This window comes from Spermophilus citellus (assembly GCF_964194105.1).
Source record: "Spermophilus citellus genome assembly, chromosome: 4".
NCBI classification, from domain to species: domain Eukaryota; kingdom Metazoa; phylum Chordata; class Mammalia; order Rodentia; family Sciuridae; genus Spermophilus; species Spermophilus citellus.
This window is the reverse complement of record NC_138185.1, coordinates 196,127,066-196,131,939: the sequence shown is the minus strand read 5'-3', so window position 1 is coordinate 196,131,939 and position 4,874 is coordinate 196,127,066. Positions and strand designations below refer to the sequence as shown.

At 44.2% G+C, this 4,874-nt stretch overlaps 1 long non-coding RNA gene across 1 annotated transcript; it reads left to right on the top strand.

The window, feature by feature from the left end:
- The first annotated feature begins 2,369 nt into the window (after window positions 1-2,369).
- Window positions 2,370-4,635, top strand: LOC308646358. The gene is made up of 3 exons (XR_014021365.1): window positions 2,370-2,530; window positions 2,653-2,830; window positions 3,758-4,635. It is a non-coding gene; the product is annotated as an uncharacterized lncRNA (long non-coding RNA).
- The last annotated feature ends 239 nt before the right edge of the window (window positions 4,636-4,874 follow it).

The following is a 4,874-nucleotide window of genomic DNA, read 5'->3' as shown; positions in this document are numbered from 1 at the left end:
TCGGTGGACACAACATCTTTGTTTGTATGTGGTGCTGAGGATCGAACCCAGGCCGCACGCATGCCAGACGAGCGCGCTACCGCTTGAGCCACATCCCCAGCCCTCCCTTCCTGTCTTTTCTATCTCTTCCCCGGGAGCCTGGCTTCATCCTACCACTGGCCATTGTGTTCAAACTGGGGACAAAGGACTTCAGTTGGCCACATTGGTAACGATGGGGAAGGTGCAGGGAAGGAGGGTTCTTGGGGAGTTTAAATAGCTTTTTTCATGTGACCTGAATAGTAAGTAGCAGAACCAGCAGCTGAGTCTGGGTCACAAAGGCTCCAAACACCTACTATTTCCTTCTATCACATTACCTTCTGTGAGAAGCAAAATCCCATTAAGAGCAGGAATTGGGCAACAATGTTGAACACACTTTGTATGAATAGATAGAACCCCATATGATTCACTAGATGGGTCTGGAAGTGCGACATTGGAAAGAGGGGCCAGACCAAGTGAAGAGCCTTCCTGAGATCAACACCATGAATGATCCATTTATTTGCTCCATTATACATGGGACCATTTTAGGTGCTTTGAGGGAAACACACAGCATCCAATAACATAACACTCAGAAGACTTACAGTCTAACTGAAGAGGAAAAATATCCATTTTAATAGCCAGGGAAGTTTCTGGAAACAGAGCACATTCATACTAGATAGTTAAGAAGATTAAACTCTTCTTAGTTTACTAATCTACTTATAATGATTAATCTACTTTTAAAGATGTTGGTGAAGGGCTGGGAATGTAGCTCTCTGGGGGAATGCTTGCCTAGCAAGCCTGAGGCCCTGGGTTCAGTCCCCAGTACTAAATATATATATTGAGATTGCTAATATATATAAGGCTTAAGGAATTGGGAAAGAATAATTCAGAACCCTGAAGCAGCAACGGTAGGGATCTGTTTACCCATGTCCCCAAAACATGCAGTGGGGGAAAACAAAGACCAGAGCATGGCTCTTTCCCAGGATCTGTGGCTGTCAGTAGAGAGAAAGATCCAAGCTGTGGTGGCCCATCAGGGAAGGAGCCCAGAGTGATAAATACAAAATCAATGTCACTTCATTCTTAAATCTCCTGGTGCTGCTTCCTGTTAGCTGATCCCAACTGGAAACTAGAGGGTGAGCATTGATTCCACCCCTAAAGGCACAGTAGAGAATGGACAAGGGCAAACAGTGAATCTGAAAGGGAAATGAAAGATAATTTTATTTATTTATTCATTCATTCATTGCAGTACTGGTGATTGAACTCAAGGGCACTCTGCCACTGAGCTACACCCTCAGCCCTTTGTATTTAAAAAAAAAATTAAAATTTTTTTAGTTGTAGATGGACACAGTGTCTTTATTTTATTTATTTATTTTTATGTGGTGCTGAGGATCGAACCAGGGCCTCACACGTGCTAGGTGAGCACTCTACCTCTGAGCCACAACCCAGTACCCAGCTCTTTTTTATTTTGAGACTGAGTCTCACCAAGTTTCTGGGGCTGGCCTCAAACTTGCGATTCTGCTGTCTCAGACTCCCAAGTGTCTGGAATTTCAGGTGTGCACCACTGCACCCCACTGAAAGATCATTTTATCAATTGCCATGCCATTTAAGTGAATTGTAGACACTGCAAATTATAAGATCGTTACTATTTATTATCTTGTGAATTAATATTTTCATTATGCAGTATCATTTTTCTATCTCATGATGTTCTTTGATCAGATTAAATGTAAGTAAGAATAGCCCAAAGTAACTATTGAAATAAGACTGGAATCCTGGCTCACCCAAAGTGAGTGGCCAAATGAGCACAGTTCTATTGCCTAAGCCATGTTTTTGCTCAATTCTTTTTCTGTTGTGTAACTTTATTTTACTCAGATTTTTCTCCGTGCCCTTTTCCATCATTTTTCCCCCCCTCTCTTCCTTTCTTCCATTTTTACTCTTTCCTTTCCTCCAATAAAAGGGGCTGCTTGGCTCACACCTCTAACAACAGATGCTTAGAAATAATGCACCATGGCAGCTTTTCAAGGATTTTTTTTTTCCTCTTTCCTCCCTCCAGAGAGAAAAACAAAAGGGTAAAGATGGCTGGAGGGATTGGATCAGAACATTGTTTTACTGGAATTAGCAGCTGTTTCTGGACTGCTGGAGTCACTGGAGAGGAACCATGTGCTCGGGGACTGAAGGAAATGGTTTGGCTCCAGTCTGTCCCGAGTCTTCTCATGAGGAATTTTTCTCATTGTTCCAAAGGTTGCTACACACCAAAGACTTTGCCTCTCTCTCTCCAGAGAGCATGTGTGTCAAGGGGAGAGGCCTGGGGAATTCATAGCGGACTGGGGCCGAGGAGACAAGGCTAAGAAAGAGAATTGGCCTTTTTTAGAGGACCCAGGACACTCTCTGAGTTCTGGCCTAGCCCTGCAGCTCACAAAAGCTTTACCCCTTATTTCTAAGAGTCTGAGGGCTAGGGCGAGCCAAGAAGATGGCCATTTTCACCCAGAAGGCAAAATAAAGATAGGATTTTTTAAAGGTAGGTGGATCTAGATAATAACAAATGTGCAAGAGACTCAATTTGGCATCTCATCCAGTGTGAATGCCTGACTCTCTCTACATACAGAACAAATAAGCCTGTATACACCCCTGTGCTCCGAGGTATGGATTCCTGGTGCTGTTAGAAGGAGCCTCTGGAACTGTGTTTTCCTCCCCGGGTGCTGTTCCTGCTGTGGGTCCTGTCATCTCTGTGGAAGGAGCCGGTGGAATCCCTGGCAATGAGGCAGAAGTTAGGTGACTGTGGTTACCTACCAACGTTCATCCCACTTCCTCTGAGGAGGTATTTAAGTCTACTTTGGGGGCCATGTATATATTCTCCCTTATTGATTTGTTTTGGAAAGTTAGCCTAGGGATTGAATGGTGTCCCCTCCAAAGGATGTTGATTTCCCAACCCTCAGAAATTATAAACGTCACTTTATTAGACAATGGGGACTTTGCAGATGATCCGGTTAGGATGAGGTCATTAAAGCAATTCCTAATCCAATATGACTGGTGTCCTTATAAAAAGGAGAAATCTGGACAGCGACACACAGAGGGAGGGCAATGTGAAGAGACAGGGAGATGTCCCTCCTTAAGCCAAGCAACGCTCCAGGTGATGGATGCCAGAGGGAGTCACAGAACAGACTCCCGCCCCCCTGCACCCCTCAGAAGAGATCCCAAAGATCCCCTTGATTTCAGACTTCCATCCTCTAGAACTGTGAGGTACAATAGATTTCTGCTGTTTCAGCTTTCCTGTTTATGGGTGTGTCTTTGCGGTAGGCTTAGGAAACTAATACAATTCAGTGTGATGAAATCTTCTGGGATAGTCCTTATTCCTCCAGAGCAGAGCCTGAAATTCAAAAAGTAAAATGATCTACAGTCACAGAGCCAATTGGGGCAGAGCTCTGTATTCCCTATGGTTGGTCTAATTTGGATAAATTACAATTAGCAGGCTTTTACCATTGGGTCAAGAGGGTGGACAAACGTCATCCCTAACCTGTAGATTGTAACAGTCCATAACAAGACTTTGGCATTCTTCGTGCAGAGTGAGTATGCTGATACTGTGACTTCCAGCATCCATGGACCTCACTTATGCTTGCTGACTCATCTTTTTTAAAAGCCACCGAAGCTTGATGAGATTGCTAGTGTATGCCTTACCTAGGAAAAGAGGTCACTACTTGGGAAGATCAAGAACAACTTAATGTACGTCAGGTGCCTTCTTTTACAGGAACTTGAAGTTTTGGTGAAGCTGCTGGAGCTCCTGAGCCGGGAGGAAGCTTTGGTCCTCTGCCAGGTCATGCGAGGTGGAGGTGGAGCCTCCCTGCTCCCCAATCAGTCAGTGGTCCCAATTCTCAGAGCAGGAAGGAACTCAGCCTGCCAACCCCACTCCCTGCCTGCCTCTCCTAGGACCCAGCAACCACCTGATACAGCCTTTCCTGGGTGATGGTGGATGGAGGGGCCCACTTACCTCTCCAAACCCAACTCTTGGGCCCATTCATGTCTGTCAGCAGTCAGTCCCCAGGTGTCTCTCTGACACTGTGGGAGTCAAACTTTCTGTTTTTTCTCTCTCTTTGGATGCCAAGAGAACCCAAGCCTCACATGCATCCTCTGGGTTTCTCTGCATACTGGTCCCAGGGAGCTGCTGAAACGGTTAGTAATTTGACTTGAATTGGGAGAGGAAGGCCATAGTCCTTCACCTTCATGCCCCCATCGCCTGGCTTAGGGGAACTGAGAGGAAACACTGCACATTCAATGTTCAATTTAAGTACAAGACTTTGGACCCAAAGTACATGGATTACCAATATCATAGCCCAAAGAAATAACTTCTTAGAGGGGATTGGTTTTTGTTTTATAACCCAAGAGTAGAGAGGAATTGTGGTGAGGGAGAGAGTCAGAAAAGAAGGGAAGAGGAGGAAAGAGTTGTGTGATCACTATCTGACCCAGTTTGAATCCCTATAGTTAATCAACTGCAAAAAAAAGCTGACCCAACTGTTCAGGAGAGATTTTGTGAGATTCTGGCACACTGAGAACTGCTTTAGGAAGGGTTGAATTATGATTATAAAAGTTCCTAGGTCCTTTTGCCTTTGGGGGCCCCTTCCTCCATTAAAAAAAATGTTGAAAACTATGTTTTATAACTACATTGGTATAAAGGTGAATATCTTAATACTACATATTGTGTCTGTCAATTTTCAGTTACTACAACAAAATACCTGAGAGAATAAACCTATAAATCAAAAGGATTAATTTTGGCTTGCAGTTTTGCAGTTTTGGGGATTCCAGTCCACAACCAATTAGCCCTATTGTTTTTGACCTGTGGTGAGGTAGCACATCATGATAATAAAACC